Source organism: Homalodisca vitripennis, chromosome 5 (assembly GCF_021130785.1).
Source record: "Homalodisca vitripennis isolate AUS2020 chromosome 5, UT_GWSS_2.1, whole genome shotgun sequence".
In the NCBI taxonomy this organism is placed as follows: domain Eukaryota; kingdom Metazoa; phylum Arthropoda; class Insecta; order Hemiptera; family Cicadellidae; genus Homalodisca; species Homalodisca vitripennis.
In genome coordinates, this window is record NC_060211.1 from 171709680 (window position 1) to 171726855 (window position 17176).

The window sequence follows — 17176 nt, forward strand, 5'->3', positions numbered from 1 at the left end:
TTTTCGCTCATACACACCAAGCCTTGAGCTCCTCATCACTTTATAGAACTTGCAGAATGGAGTACCCCTGATGTTGTACAGTTGTGGCACATCTTGATCCATGTCCATTATTTTGAATAAGGTTTTGAAATTCAATTCAAATTTTTTTACTCAAGAATAGCCATTTCTTTACAATGCAGTTATTTGTTATCCCCTCTAGCCGAAGCTATTTGAGAGGAAAATATAAAAACATATAAACACATACTACAACTATTAATTAACATACAAACGTGGAGACTATAATTCGTATTCAAAATTTAAATTCTAAATACATTGTAACTTTATAAACAACCAAAACAAACATTATATACATATCAATAAATATTTTACATGTAACAGCACATAATTTTACATATTTTTAAAATTTGCTATATTATATTTACCTAACAGAAAACCCAAGGAAATAAGGCATGAACATCTGAGAAATACATAAAGAAAACTTTGATTTTAAAATAAAAAATGTATTAAAGTATTCGGACATCAGTTCTGACATCATAACATGACTGGATTGAGTATTGTTATACACATTTATACATACATAATGTGTAATGTATATTTTTCAATGTGATAATTGAAAGTAAAACTAAATTTTAACCAAACCGGAGATCACAGAAAAACATCCATTTTCATAACCATAACTATCAAATAAAATAAAAAAGATAAATAATTATTCCCATCAATATATAAGTGTTTGTACATTAAATCAATTAAACATATAAAAAACGACACATAACATATAAATACCTAAATATGGACTTGACTTAAACATACTATGAATTTTACATAAATTACTTAACATAAAATGGTTAGTTCCATTCCCGCCAGTGAATATAGATAGCCTCATACGAATTGTATTGTTACATTAATGAAAACATAGCCTAATGTTAGAGCCTATTCTGACATATCTCTTAACTTATTAAATACTCTGAAGTATAATGAACGATTGCCTAGTACATGGTAAGAGGATTTTTAAGGACATTTGCCATCGTTCAGTGAAAATCAGTAACACTACGTTTCGAGTTCTGCAATCTGATCTCTTCTTCATGTGAATAATTTACTAAACAGTAAAGTACTTACTTTACACCCACCTTATTAATAGTGGATACAGACTTAGATTACGTTGTGATTGTAGACTGGAAGGAAGACTATTAGTTGTGCATTATGAGTTGGCCCGAAAAATTTGTTGGCGTGAAAATGAAACGTATTTCGTAAACGAAATACAAACCAGATCAGTAGGTATTTCGTTGAGCGATCTTCCTCCGAAGATGTCTTTCGTAAAGGTTAAGGCCTTCTTGAGAACAAGACTTTTGTGCACCAATGGAGGAGTCAGGAGTCAGCTTTACAAACCGAATTCAGGTGCAGCTACATAAAGATCAACAGACTCACTCGCACATGCTTGAATGACCTCAGAAAATGCTTTCAGTTTGACATTGAATTCTGAAATTAAGATATTGTATTGGAGAGTAAATAAATCGCTTTAAAAGTACAGCAACAAACTCATTCTACTCGCCAATACAATTCATGGACAGTATTTACTACAAATCCTGGCTATAAAACTGGTGATGTTTCATAACAGAACGTTTTGTCGTAAAGTCCTGTACTGAGGAAATTATTCCTGTCTGACGAATCGGTCCATAGCGTGACTGTCCATTGCTGCAGAGCTAATAAGAGAATCATTTGGCGTTTCCGGTCCGGTACACATAGGGTAAGAAAAACAGCCAGTTCCTCCCGGCCATAAGTTTGTTTGTTTGCCTTCTCGAGCACAGGTAGGTCGAGGAATAGCGACTCGTATGGGTATGTCCACGGACTGTGCACTAAGAGCCAAAGGAAGGACCGTTTGAAAAAGTAGTCAAGCCGTTTTGTTGCTTTGAATGCCATTTTTTACTCCGTACAAATAGCAAAGTAGAAGTAACGCAGTCGTATTGTTAGAAGGTCTGGTTTCACCTCGACTCGCATTACATAATTGACAGTTGCTGCGAGGTCATCGAGTCACCGTGACCCTTCACCTTCAGCGGTGGACTAACGGAGCCACAGTCCTTCGTCTGCTCTGTAAACGCATTGCTGCGGTCCACATAAACTGTTTGTCTTAGACTCTTCGAACGCGATAGGCATTTTTGTTGATTGTACCAAACGTTTGTTGGAAAAGCAGACTGAACCCATTAGCAAAATTATACTGACCTTCTTGGGATTCGAACCCGTGACCTCTCAGCTAGAGAGACGCAGCGTTTATCTCTAGGCTACGAAGTAAACCAACCTAAATGGTTTTACGAACCTACCAAGAATAAACTGTGCACATTAAAGCAACCTAACCTAACCTAACTTAACTTAACTTAACCTAACCTAACCTAACATAACATAACATGACATGACATAACCTAACCTAACATAACATGACATGACATGACATAACCTAACCTAACCTAACCTAACTAACCTAACATAACATAACCTAACATAACATAACATAACCTAAACTAAACTAATCGTTAATTATATTTCATATGTTTGCATGCATATGAAATTTTAGGACGTACCAGTGATAGGACAGTTATTTTTTTGGATATATCATAATATAATTAAATTGAATAACGTCTTTATGTAAAACAACGTGAAAGTTTGTAATAAAAATAAATTGTCAAAACAAATTTTAAATAAAAACGGTGAAAACCAAAACTAATATAACCATACTAAATATTCATTTTTAGTTTCGTTTCTTTGTCTTTCTTGGAGGACAGAAGCCCTCCTAAATTGTAGTTGGCTGCAGCACAAACTGTTGCCATGTTGAGTTCGGAAATGACGACAGCTATTTATTAACGTTTGGGCGGCTTGAATGACGTCTACATCGGAGGTGCCGTACAAGAAAGGACAGCTGGCTAGCCTGGCAAGGACGACACCCAGGAAGCTACGCCTAGGCAGCCAGGATACAGTTGCCACATGTTATTGACACCTTCAGTTCTTGTAGGGCCTAGTCTCCGCTTTATAAGGCGCTGCTCAAAGTATGGAGCAATGCGTGTTTAAGCTGATTTTGTATGTGCGACAGTTATCTTCTAAATTTTTACGTAACTTTGTGAATTAAACATTATTTTGTCATTTTGAGTATTTAATGATTGTTACCGATTTCTAAGACCATTCTGGTCTTCCTTCTCTCACCACCGTCTAACTAAAAATTTGGAAATTTTCCATGAAATAGTCTACAAAGTTTTGTTTTTTGCTTGTTTCTGCCTAGTTAAATAAGCATTTAATTTGCGATAAACATCTCAATCTTTGTTTTTTTCAGAAACTTTTTGAACAGTAACTATAATTTCAATAAATTTTTACAATTTTTAATATTATCTAATTATTTAGCTTAATAAGACAACACTATTTATATTATTCTTCCCTTATGCTGCCCTGTAACAAACATTCCTACTTTAATCCATACGATTTAATTCAGAATTTCAAGTGAGTTTTTTGTTTCTTTATCGATAAAATATGCACTTACATACATTTAAATCTAGATTTTCTAAATAACGTTGTTTGTGTTTGAAGGCACATTGGTGACTTTTTAATATTTATGCACGGACTAATAAAATCCCAGTTTTATGATTTCTTTATTACCAACGGACATCATCTAATTTACAACGTGTACATAATATGGCAGACTTAAAAGATAGACAAAAATAAACATTAGTATAAACAAAACAATACAAAATCATGGTTTGACACCACAGTAAAGATAGAGATTGCTTATATAGATGTATAACAACAAACGAATAACGTAGGGCAATAAATAATAAAACTATATACAAAAGTTAACAATACAAGAAACAATACATGAAGCATCAACAGAAAAACAAGAGAATTGTAATACCAACAGCAAAGCTCGAAATTTTACTTAGCGTACACAGAATCTTAACATTAGTACTTTTTACTGTTAAACAGAATAAGTACATTTAGTTCTTGAATAGCTCACGTACTTGTTTCTCTGTACTCAATATACACTGTAATCGAATGCACTAAAATAATTACGATTACATTTCGTAGTTCTACACGAAGATGTCCATGCTACCAGTTCTTAGAGTGATATCGGCGAATACGAAACTTATTATTTCAATGTACACAACGTAAAAAACGTCCAACGATTGGTACTACAGAAGCTTAACCTTTTCACTTCTCCAGGTGGAAACTTTGATAATGCTAACGGTGTACCAAATCAAAACCAATTTACACCAAAGACAAAATCCTTTTCGGCTCCAGCTGATAATACTAGCATCATTAGTACGGACTCCGGTACGCCGTCTACCTGCCCAAGCCATTTCACACGAGCACGGCGGAGATTTCATCAGAAGATAATTGTAACTGGAATACGCAGGAGGGAATTCCCACACTACTCATAATTGGCGAGTAACGGGCCTATAGTCGGAGGGAGGAATTCAAATCATGCAGTTGCTATTAGCTGCTGTACCGTCCGTCTGCAATTAATGTGAACCAATCTGGCTCGACCTAGAACATTCCTGGGCTTGACTTTCGTATTGGAAGGCCACCCGTGCCAATAAACATTGGCTCACAACAAAGGCTTGGTTGGCCTTGATAGAAATCAAACCTTACCACCACTAAATCTTTACTTGAGATCTAGAATTGTTGTGTTGCTGAGATAATGTACTTGATGCCATAAAACTTAGAGGTTTCTATTCTAGTTATCTGGTCCAAAGAATCCTTTGAAAGAAGAAAATGATTGATTTGACATTGCCTAATGACATTGCCATCACTTTATATATATTCGGTTGCCACATTTACATTTAAGAACCTTCAATCCTTCCCATCATTTAACCACGTGTATTCTACAAGAAACAGAGATGCTCTAATCATTCCGCAACACCATAATAACACATTTAAAAAATCAATGTCATATATGGGCCCTAAAATCTTTAATGCTTTGCCTTCTAGTATCACAGCGTGCGAGACTGAGACGTCTTTTAAAAACTACTTAAAAAAATACCTAATTATGACAAGCATTCTACTCCATTAACGAACTGGTGAGCGGTGCTCCAGCCTAGTGGACGATATAGATAAGATTGTTTGTAGTTTAAGTTGTACTATTTTATATTTTAAACTGTTTTTAACTGTTATTTAAATGTGTGATGTTGTATTCTTCTGTCTAGTATTAATCGGTTCTATAATATCTGACCATGTTCCATGCATGTCTCATGTCAATGAACAATAAAGAATTTGATTTTATTTGATTTGATTTGATTGTTCTTGTTATTAGAGACCCGAAAAGTCCTTAATGTCGTTGTCTGGATCAACTCTTGATGAAAAAATCCAACAGACTAAAGTAAAAAGTAGATACGTTCCTGTTGGTCCAACAAAGAAACTGTACTGATTTTGGGATCTAAAGGTTACAATACAGAATAATTTCAATAATCTAGGAAAAGGTTACAACAGTTCTGTGTAGAATTTCGTTATGTGCGTCAGGTTCTTCGAGACTGTTCATCCGGTTGATTTTCGACGATTCATTGATTGCCCAGGTTAGAGTAAGAACCGAATCTAATCTGCTGCTGCACAACCTAAATGCAAAACCAGGAAAATAGCCAGAATTTGAATTGGGGGAAAGACCCATGAACTTATTATATTCATTGTAAGAGGGTGATAGAAGAGTTCCGAATTATTGTGACTGTAACTCTTTCACGAAGCAAAATCATAATTAGTGTCCGAGAAGACTGACTTTCTGCCAACATTTATATTCCCGGAGATGATAAACATTTTAAACGCCGACCTTCAAGAAATGGAAAGGATACTCGGGATTTAGGTACTTAATATTTAACCACATATTAATTAACTTCATTAAGGTATCTGAAACTGCCCAGCCTCTACTAATACCCAACAGGAACTCACATTTGACCAACCATTACGGCTGGCGCTATTATAATCTCCCTCAGGTAATTCTACGCCGCTTTATTGTCTGCCAGAATGAGCTTAGATGATTGGACAAACCATTCATCAAGAAGGCTTTCGGCAGTTTGTTGTTTGTTTTTATTCCAATCCCACTAGAATCCCATCTCATTCTGGTGGTTCTTTTGTGATCATTCTAGGTTCATTCCATCTGTGTGACAAGAGGAATAAAATAACTAATAAGTGAATTTCTAGAACCCCAGGAAACTGGAAGTTTTTACTCTGGAGAGTTTTTCGTTCTATGAGGGCTCAGAAATTTGAAGATTTGCAAGGTTATGAAGCTAGATATTCCTACCATCTGGAAACCCCTAGTCCATTAAAGCTCCGAGTTTCCTGGAATCTGGTATACTACTGCATCTTAAAGTTACCAAACTCTGGTAGCTTTTTGCCTCTGGCAGTTCCTGACCTCTTTGGAAATTCCATCCTCAAGAACACGTAGATACGAAGTAAACACGTTTAAAGAAAAGTAAAGTAAAGTAAAGATGCCTTATTTTACCACGCAAAGTTAGGGCTAAGAAGCCCTCTGTAACACCTTACTTGCGGACCAACGGCTTAAAGGTTCACTTTCGAACCACCACCAATGGCCGGGCAGGCGGGCTGCTTGCAAGGACAGGATCGCTCAACGGTCACCCATCCAAGCAGCAGCCACGCTCGACGTTGCTCGATCTGGTTATCTTGCGATAACCGTTGTACCCGCTACACTGTGCCATTGGCATGTTTAAATAGAAAGAAGGATAAACAAGTTTAATTAGTATGCTAATGGAATAATATTTATCTGCACAAGCTGGATCCTTATATTTTGTTAAATAGATCTTAAAAAACTATTTGTCTTCTAAAAGACATTTTTAGATTCTTACAATTTTCCTTGACAAATTCCGGGATTCGTGTAGACAATAGAAATTAAGGATTCGCGAGTGAAACCAATATCCTGAAAGTTTACAAACAACGCCCTGACGGATATCTCAAGTCACCAGCCAGTTTCACCGCGGCTGGAAGCCAAGGCCAGCGAGTATTGTTCCCAAGATAGAGAGTTGGTGTTTGACACTGGTAGTGAAGTGATGTGGACGTCGACGCCGAAACGTTGTCATAATGCAAAGGTTGCCGTAGCTGCCAGTCACGAACGCGGAGAAAGCGACTGGGAGGATCGCCGCAGCCTCTCGGTGAAGATTCCCGCACAATATGGAGGTCTAAACACCGGGAAGACGGCTCAATCACAGTATTTTTTACCCTCAACACTTTAAATAATTTCCTTACATTCACAAATTATCCTCACCGACAAGTTTGTTATCAGATTGTACACCTTGCAATGCTAATCATTACAATTGCGACAACTATCTCCTGTTTAGCTTCCAAATGCTCATTCTCTTTAAATGGGCCTGCTTGAAAATCTAATTGGACATAGTAAAACAGTTATTAAAGATATAGGTATAGATAAGAAGATATAGGAGTGCTAGATTAAAGATATAGAAGTTGCCATGAGATGTTTAAATAGTAAGGAAGAATCGAACCTAACATGTTGCTAATGAACCCAAATACCTATAATTTTGGAAAACCAAACGCATGAACTTATTCCTTGTAAGAAGGACATAGATGGTAACTTGTCTATTTTGAATACTAGGTGTTAAAATACAAAATATTTGAAAGCTTCTAGAAATTTTAACAAGCCAACACATCAATGAACATTGTTTTGTTGCAGTATTAATTTTATTAAACAAAACTATATCCTCCAAATTAGCATTGTCCTTGTTATTTGCTTAGCAACGTGACTAAAATGTGCTCCTATTTATTGTGAAGGATTATATAACGTGGAATGTAATATTAATTTTTCTTAACCTTATGTAACCCTTTCTGATTTATCACCAAACCAAATGCCAGTTGCGATAAGGATTCCAATAAAAACAAGATGAGTTTTCAAGATACTCGTATATTAATGCAAGTAAGTAATACAAAACGCCGGATTTTCATTTAATTTATGTGCAGTTGTATTTCCCGGGTTTCTGTGGTCTCCTTAAACAAATTGATAATAAAATATGAAGCTCTAAACGAACAATTTAAAGTAAGAATTTCGAATTTACCGATATAGTCTCCAATTACCACGATGTATTCTCCTGTACAGCTGAACCGATCGGTTCATGCCAATTGATTGATTACGGATTGAGGTAAAGTAACTAATGAAAGTGTATAACTTCTTAAACGACACTGAATCAACCCTTTCCCTTCATAGCTACGTTATTTGTAGAACACTCGGTTGCTCCACCGCGCTTAGAGATCATGTCTGAAAAGTCGTTGTGCACTTAATCTGCATCTGATGAGACAATGAGAATAACTCTTCACATAGATCACACTTCGTTTTGTGAGTAGATGCCTCTGATGACTAAACTATGTAAAGAGTCCATTTTGGGCTTCTTAGTCACCGTCTATTTTGGGATCTCTTCAGACGAATATGACTCCAGCTTTCATGAGTGACAGCGTCAAATTCTAGACGCTGCACTAACAGGAAGGTGAACTGTAGCTAAACTGAACAATAAAAATTTATTAGCAGAAGTATATATTTATTTCTTGAAGGATTTCTTGGTTTCTCAGAAAGTTTTGGGAGCAGTCCCCCGCAATTCCGACGAGTACATAAACTCAATCAAACTGTATTTTCAGTTGCCAGCTGTGATAAATGCCACTGTGGGCAGTTAGTTTAGCACCATCAGAAATAATGATGCAGGAAATTTGTACTTGCGAGGATGTGAGATGATGATCCTTTGTTGTGACTATTTAGCACTAAATTTAGCAGATACTTTAGTAAGCAGCGGCTGGACTCGCTGTAAGCAGAAGATATGAAGTCTACCGTTAGAGAGAGCCGTAGGTGCGTCCAAGAGCCTCTGGTAACGGGACGCCGCCATCGCATCGAACGCCTCGCACGTACACAGCCGGCACGCCGGACACGACCGGCTTCCGATCTACCGAACTGTCTTCTGTGTAGATTCACTTCATCGCAGACCAAACTGTCTTCTGTGTAGATTCACTTCATCACAGACCGAGCTGTGTCCTTTGTGTAGGTTCACTTTATCGAAGACCAACTGTCTTCTGTGTAGATTCACTTCACCGCAGACCGAGCTGTGTCTTTTTTGAAGATTTACTTTATCGAAGACCAAACAATCTTCTGTGTAGATTCACTTCATCGAAGACCAAGCTGTGTCTTTTTTGAAAATTCACTTTATCGAAGACTAAACAATCTTCTGTGTAGATTCACTTCATCGTAGACCGAAGTTTTTTTCTGTATACATTAATTTCACCCAATAAAAGGTACATAGACACTTCCAAGCAAATAACTCGATTAGTTCTCAAAATATTCTTAAAAAAACAGAGGGACAGACACATCAAATAGATACATAGAAGAAGAATGGTGCATCTCTCTAGTGATAGTAAAAAATTATACAAAAAAATGTATAGCTCAATGTGTTTTCGTGATATGTTTCAGAAAATTAGGCTTCGCTAACGCTCAGCTAAATCTCATGAAGGGACATGTACCACCATCAAACTCTATGTTCCCTATATATAATTGAAGCTTCGTACAATATTTCAAGTCTATTTCGATACACCATGTGGATGACGGACAGAAAGAAGAGAAATGCCAGCCCCTGGGTGATAGGCTTTGCTAATGCTCAGCCAATAACGTATTGTACTAGGAAACCGAACTAATTAACAGAAATATGTTTTTACACAGTGTATTTTGAAAAATATGACGGTTCCTTGGTACTTCGTGTATAGAAGTGGTAACAAACATTCCTTGTTCTGCTTACCACAACCATATAGTACGTGAACTTCCATGACCATTGAAGAAATCTAATTAGTACAACTGAATTTTCAAAACCTAAACCATTTCTAGACTTTTTTCTAATCTCATTCAGATCAAACTCAATTTTTTCTCGTCCGTGGAATGTATAGAATGTGGTTGAATCATACGTCTCTCAATTTGTGGATGTTGTCATGATGTTGCTAAAATCATGGTATTTAAATAGTGATGAAGTGGAAACGATGCATCGTCACCATTTGTTGTTGTAGCATTTAAAGTCGCAGTGACTCACTGCCAGTTGCGCCAACAAACGATCAAAGGTCAAGGGAAGCAGGAGTTTCTTTCAACCAACCTCGGCAGCTGAATGTACTAAACAGAATGCTATACTGCACAAATGCTCCTAGAGATTGAAATTGAAAGCCCTCCCGCAGATTCAGTACACCATGGATCGCCAAAGAATGCGGAATGTCAGTAAAATTCAATTACGGTAATTGAAGCTTCGATCATGTTTAGTAAAGACCTCTGGCAACTACAGGTATAAAGGCACTTCTGATATTTCAACAATTTGATCCATTTCGTAATCTTCGAGGAATCTTGAAGATATTATATAACCTATGATTACTAGTCAAGAAATGATATAAAGACTACGATGGTGAGAAAAGTTGGAAATATAGCAAACAGTAAAGATATACTGTACAGATGCTCTAAGACTGCAAAAATGTTCACCTCAAGAGATTGAAATTGAAAGCCCTTCCGCAGATTCAACACACCACGGATCGCTAAAGAATGCGGAAGGTCAGTCAACTTCAATTCCAGTAAGCGATAATAAGTGACACTTAGATGATGTTTTGCAAATACCTTTGACAACTATAAAGACACTCCTGATTTTTCTACAGTTTGATCCATTTCTTGGGTAATCTTCGGGGAATCTTGAACCTGTAATAATTACTAGTCGGGAAATAATACAAAGACTAAGATAGTGAGAAAAGTTGGAAAATATAGTAAACAGTAAAAATATACTGTACAAATGCTCCAAGACTGCAAGAATGTTCACCTCAAGAGATTGAAATTGAAAGCCCTTCCGCAGATTCAGCACACCACGGATCGCTAAAGAATGCGGAAGGTCAGCCCACTTCATTCACAGTAAGTGCTCGATCATTGATGAGGCATCCACCAACGGGTGTTCACCGACCTGGATAACTGAAAGAGTTAATGAAGGTGAGGCCACATATCCTGTTCCTGTTGACTCCTGTTCTCCTCCTGCCACTGAGTCAACCACTGGCCCGAGTATGACACCAGGCCTCCGGCGAGGAGTTTGACTCAGCCGCTTTCTCTCGTTACATGAAGCGGTTTACACGCTCGGCTAGGCCTGACTGGACTCTTCACACGCACGTAATCAACTAACTACCGATTCATAATTTTGAGGTTAGAGTGTCTTCTTCTAGAGAAGTGAAAATCTCAGGTCGTAAAACTAATAGAAAGACTGTGATGCCGAGAAAGGGTTTCACTTGTATAAACAAGTTATTTAGAGAGGATTGAGGTTACACTTCTAAGGGTACCGTAATTTGAAACCTTCTAAGAAACAAGACTATGACATTTTTTTGTTTTAGACTTAGATGATATTTTGGACTTAGACGCCAAACTATATCCTTCGGGATTACCTCAAACGTCTTTTACAACTTCAAAGACACTTCTGACCCTCGAACAATTTGAACCAAATCTTTATTTGAGGTATCTTAAGGATTTTGAGGAATCTACAAATAATAGTCGTAAAAATAATAGAAAGAGACAAAGAACAGATTTCACTTCTATCAAACAAATTATTTACTTAGAATATAGAAGTTATATTACTATGTGTACATTAATTTGAAACATTTTACGAAATAAGACTATCCTATTGAGATAATTTTCTGTTCAAAGGCTTGGATATTTTATAATTTCTGCTTGCTTTAGACGTTACGAGAATACTGTTCCAGATTACCTTAGAGGCTCTTGACACTTTAAGGGCACTTCTGACCCTTTAAAAATGTGATCCATTCTTAAGAAATATTGGAGGAATTTTGAGGTTTTGAGGAATCTACTAACATGCGTACAAGTAGTACAGATACTATGATGCTAAGAATCGTTTTCAATTGTATAAAACAATATATTTACGTTGAAGATTGCAGTTTTCTATCTACGAGCACTGTAATTTTAAAAATATTGTGAAAAGACTACTAACAATTTTCTGTGTCAAACCACTATGAGCAGTCACAGATGTTAAGAGTTAACCTGTGAGATATTTTGCCATTTTATTTTAACTCAAAGGCATTTTCAGAAATTTTGCTTTCTTTTCACACCACCAGTACATCTTTCCCTACTAACTGTAAGACTTTTGGCTATTTCTGAAGCTTGTAAAAAAATGTATCCACATCTTAAGCACCCTCGATTGAGGAACTTTGATGAGAAAAAACTGTTTAGACTTCCTTCTGCTAATTTGGCACAGAGCTAGTTAGCAATGCCTGGTGTGCAAAATAACACAACAGCATATCGGATTAGTATGTAGGCCGAGACCGAGAGCGGGCATGCCCCAGCTACATGGTGGACCTGACGTTGACGTAACGACCCTGCAGCGCAGTTCCTTCTCAAGTTGCTCTTGCGACACATTGCTCTCCCTGGATCAAACTAGAGCATTCGGCATGCCATGGTCGAGGGCGTTATAGTCATAGTAAAATACAGCTCTGAATTTCGATCCAAGAGTATTACAATCCTGAACATTCTTAATACCTAGCTACATTTTTACCAAAACTCTTACATAAAAACAGTTTAGACAATGTTTTTGAATTTTTTTGAAACCCTTCATTTGGGTTTCTAGTTGTGGTGAAATTGTTGCAATACATTATAGTAACTTTTATCCCTAATAAGGCTCAACAATGACAGAAGACGGTGTGGAAAACATTGCAGTAGTAACCTTTAATTAATCAATTAAGTAAACAATGCCTGAACCTGAATCCCACCCATTGTTTCAGTGATATGCGAAGCGACGATTTCCACACAGAGGAGTGTGTGCAATCAACGACTGTGTTAAACGCCATCACTTCTATTTTTAGGTGTCAATCGGTTCTCAAAAATACTTAGGTAAAATATTTTGTAACTTTTATGGTTTAGAACAGACTAGACAATCTGAATTTCAATTCAGTACTCAAAGCCTTTTTCAATTCAAAGGCACAGTTGTGTAAAGGCATTGAAACTATTACACAACTGTGCCTTTGAATTCTACTGGATAATCCATAGGAACTACTATTTGTTAAAGAATGGTACATTTACAAAACTCTTTCTTAGTTGGCTGAGCTTAAGCGAAGCATATTACTTATGGAGCTGAAAAAATCATTTCTGTCTGTCTGACCACACAATATCTCAAACATGAATTGACTTATAAACTTGAAATTTTGAATGATTCTAATTCCTCGAAAGGTGAGTTCGATGATGGTGCATATCACTAAATGGGATTTGGCTCAACTTAAGTGAATATTAAATTTGGCTAAGCGTTATTAAAGCTTATTACTCAGTAGGCTGATATAATTTCTGTTTTGTCTGCTGGGAGATGTAAACATTTCTTTATGACTGTCTATCTACCCGTATATTCATATTACAAGTTCATAAATAATTATTAATTGAAACGTTCGCAAACTTTGTTTGTTTTATTAAAGTTCTTTTCTTGATCCTGCTTCCAAAACCTTTTTAAAGAAACGTATTTATAAAATGCTCAAATTATAAACGTTCATCAACTTTTCAATTACAAAATAACAACAATAAATTACTGTAATTAACAGATCCTTTTAAAACCGTTGTACGCCTGTACGTCCGTACGTGCGACAACTTTTGATGGAATGTCCTACTCTAGGATCAAAAGGTATTGACGCTTGAGTGTGACCGCTAACCACAAACTAACTAGTAGAGCTAAAATGACGGAAGTTACATAACAATTCAACTTGTTTATACCCGCGTTTACAAAGGTAAAGAAAAATATTCACAATTTATAAATTCAACTTTTATGTCGTTATGAAATACGAAATAAGGTAGAGGGTTGTTGGTTCTTTTCCAATCAAAATAGAATCTTGAAAATTAATAAGACTAAAACTTGATGAAATTACTATGGATTGGTTAGTTTCATTAAATATGGAATATTGTACTCATTTAAGGTTTTATAGAATCCTTGGATACACCGTTGTGTCGGTTTATTTCACCTTTTCCATTTTTAACACAATTAGTATCGACATTGTAAGTTGTTACGAAAACGATCTTGTTTGCAAATGTAGATCGGCAAGTGAGATTGTAAATTTTCGCAAGTGTTGAGATCTTTGCACATTTCGGCAAAATAACACATGTTCTAGAAACATTAGCATCCAGACAAGAGAGGATGTGTGTTGTGTAAGTCCTGCCATCTGAGGTGAGAGGTGTCAAAGTCGGATCAATCCTGGGCGAACGTGACCCGTCGTCACGCGTCCTCTCGGCTCACACAAGGCCAGCAACATCTCTTCTCACTTTCAGCCATCTCAGACCTCATGTTCACATCACACTCATAGTCGACGCTCATCTGACTCACACAAGGCCAGCAACATCTCTTCTCACTTTCAGCCATCTCGGACCTCATGTTCACATCACACTCATAGTCGACGCTCCTCTGGCTGACACAAGGCCAGCAACATCTCTTCTCACTTTCAGCCATCTCAGACCTCATGTTCATATCACACTCATAGTCGACGCTCCTCTGGCTGACACAAGGCCAGCAACATCTCTTCTCACTTTCAGCCATCTCAGACCTCATGTTCATATCACACTCATAGTCGACGCTCATCTGGCTGACACAAGTCCAGCAACATCTCTTCTCACTTTCAGCCATCTCAGACCTCATGTTCACATCACACTCATAGTTGACGCTCATCTGGCTGACACAAGGCCAGCAACATCTCTTCTCACTTTCAGCCATCTCAGACCTCATGTTCACATCACACTCATAGTCGACGCTCATCTGGCTCACACAGGGCCAGCAACATCTCTTCTCACTTTCAGCCATCTCAGACCTCATGTTCACATCACACTCATAGTCGACACTCATCTGGCTCACACAAGGCCAGCGACATCTCTTCTCACTTTCAGACATACCAGACCTCATGTTCACATCACACTCATAGTATTATCAATTAAATTAAATTTTTAAAGTAATATAAATGAAGGAATATACATGTTTTCTCAAATAAAAACCGTTTCATTCAAATTAGTCCTACACTACTACTTATACGATTACATAGGTCTGATTTGGAAATTCAGATCCGAACTTCGATTGTTTTCTGAGGACTTGTTTTCAAGATGGATCTAATTTTGCCTTTTTATGTTATGTAATCTCTTATAGAAAGACCAAATCATATTTTGTATTTTCTCCTGTGACGATGTCTCAAGTGTTGATACTAAATATTACTTTTTATCAACCCAATCGAAAATTTATTACATAACCTGAATAAGGATACGATAGAAAGGTGTGGGTGGTGATTCAGCGAGCTATTGTAATTCGCTACAATCTAAATATTTAATATCCATAAACGTGACCTTAATTAATAGCAATGTTAACAAATGATAAACAAGTAAATCTCAGTTTTACGTGAATAACCACCACGGAAATTCCTATCTTGGCTACTGTAGGTTGATGAAATGCAGTTTTCCATCTTTTGCCTATTAAGGATAACACAACTCTTCAAGGTTTTCTAGTCAAAGGGAATGCAGCAAAAGAAAGATACTGACAGGAATACTCTAACTCAACACATCTCATCATTGTTTCAAACCATCAATATCTCTTTCAATTATTTACAAAACGTTGCCACCAATCTCAATCAATAATTAGTTTCATCTGCTAAGTCATGGGACCTATAAAAAATCCAGAACTGTTTGAATTTCCAATTTGACGCCACTGATCATTTTAAGTCTAACCTATAATAGTGGAAGAACCTAGCAAGTTCTAAATTCCCTAACAATGGAAGACTGATAGATCCTTGGTCCAAGTTGCTTCAAATATTACTTAACTGCTGGTTTTGTTCTGTTTCATCCGCTTTTTAAGATATTGCACTAGACAGTGCTAGACAAAGGTAAAAGGTAAAGGGCTTGCTTTACCATGCGAGAATTGGGAGGAAGCCCTCTCCAGCACTTAACCTACGGACCAATACCCTGACTTCCGAACCACCACCAATGGTCGTAGACTGCTTGCAAGGCCGGAATCCCTAAACGGTCTTCGACCTAAGAACCAACCACGTTCAATTTTGCTTGATTCGGTTATCATGCGATAACCAATGCAATCGCTAGACTTCGTCATGCCGCCATCGGATATAACGTTTGCCCGAAACCGATGTACCCTGTGAGGAATACAGGATCAATAAAAACACCTCCTCATCCTTCTTACTTTACCATACCACCGTGTCGTTGTTTAAAGAAAGTAGAAGTTGTCTTAGACTTAATTTTGTACACTAAATCGCCAAACACATCTATTTATTTTCAATTTGTCTACAGATGTCGACATTATTTTGTGCTCTAGACTGTTCACTTGTTTTCCCCGACCTGGTTCATGTTTTCTCTATATCACATCCATCACCGCCCGTCAACTTTCACACTTCTATTTTGCGATCCCGGTGGAGTAAGTAGGCTGTGATAAGTGACACTACCGTAAAGAGAGCCTGCGTGGGAGGATTAACTTTAATTAACCCAACAACCTCCTCACATGTACCATTTTGTTAACATAGACCTAATTACCTGAACGTGGAAGGATTTTTGTTCCAAACAAGTGGTTATACAAACAACAGGCGAAATAAAAAAACTACTACGTGCTTCTTAATTTATTGTTGATCTTAATCTGCAGAATTGTTTCCATTGAAAATTTTATGCAGTGTATATATAAATAAATAAGTCCAAAACCAATACTAAGTATTTTAACTTCTAGATAGCATTCCTAGTATTAAACAGCAACAGATTACTACAAATAGCTATTGGTTCCACAAATTTGACCAAGTCATTTTCTATTGGAAGCCCACAAAGTTTAAAATTCAAATTTAAAAGACATTTTTTAATCTGATTTTTTCCCGCGAAGCCATTTATGTTACACAACTAAACGCCCCTTTGATTCTTTTTGAATAGAATGCTCACCGATCATCTACTATTCTGAGCATGAAAGGAATAGACTTCGGGCGGTGTTCTTCATACTCATACTAAAAATCATTAGAGGTATTTAGAACGTAGTTCTTCACATAGTCCTAACTTATAGCCATTTTTCATTTCAATTTCCTTAACCGTGCCACAAGAGGAGACGCTGAGGATCTGCTGACCATTAGACCTTGTCCTTTTTCATTTTCTTTTTCCATTTCAATTTCCTTGCCCATGCAAAAAGAGGAGCTAAGGATC